This window comes from Diaphorina citri, unplaced genomic scaffold (genome assembly GCF_000475195.1).
Source record: "Diaphorina citri unplaced genomic scaffold, Diaci psyllid genome assembly version 1.1 scaffold68311, whole genome shotgun sequence".
NCBI classification, from domain to species: Eukaryota; Metazoa; Arthropoda; class Insecta; order Hemiptera; family Psyllidae; genus Diaphorina; species Diaphorina citri.
The window spans coordinates 9,644-10,276 of record NW_007445534.1 but is presented as its reverse complement, the minus strand read 5'-3'; the positions used below and the strand labels follow the sequence as shown (position 1 = coordinate 10,276).

The following is a 633-nucleotide window of genomic DNA, read 5'->3' as shown; positions in this document are numbered from 1 at the left end:
GATCTGATCGATGTAGGCGTCCGAGAATTTATACAACTCGCCCCGGACCAGGGTGCACCCTAACAGGAAGACCAGAATTTGGATCATGGTGCTGCTGGAACTGGAACTAAGTGTTTTAGAGAGAAGCCTCGAGTAGGTTGGGTGCACTTTGAAATATCCACGGAAAAATAGTAAGGTCCACTTAGTAAAGGAAATACGTGACCCACTTACTGAGGAAGTAAGGCCAGCCACTCACTATCAGGTACACCTGATTAGGTCCGCCTGTCAGGTATACCTGATGAGCACACACACTCCCAGGAAGACCTGACAGGCGGACCTAATCAGATGTATCTGTCAGGTCTACCTGATAGTGAGTGGCTGGTCTAAGACGACAGGCCTACCCGGATAGCTATTTTTATTTTCTATTAGTCAATAGCTGCAGCTTGTGCCATGAAAACAAAACTATGGACTAATCATAAATTATTCTTATTATCACTTTTCTTAAGAGGTTTGACAGAGGGAACTGTAACTGCTATGGTCTTATCGTCCCGAAATCGAAGAGAGAAGGAAGACAGGATAGGAGAAAGCCAGCCGTTTCGAGAACGAACATCCCATCAGGATAAAATCCGCCCCGGGCGGGAATCGAACCCGCGG

General features: G+C 46.8%; 1 long non-coding RNA gene across 1 annotated transcript in view; it reads right to left on the bottom strand.

The window, feature by feature from the left end:
* Positions 1 to 3: 3 nt before the first annotated feature.
* LOC113473713 overlaps positions 4 to 633 on the bottom strand; it is a 10,152-nt gene continuing 9,522 nt past the window's right edge. The window contains exon 2 of the long non-coding RNA XR_003395616.1: positions 4 to 209. This is a non-coding gene — a long non-coding RNA (uncharacterized LOC113473713). The remainder of the gene's footprint in view (positions 210 to 633) is intronic.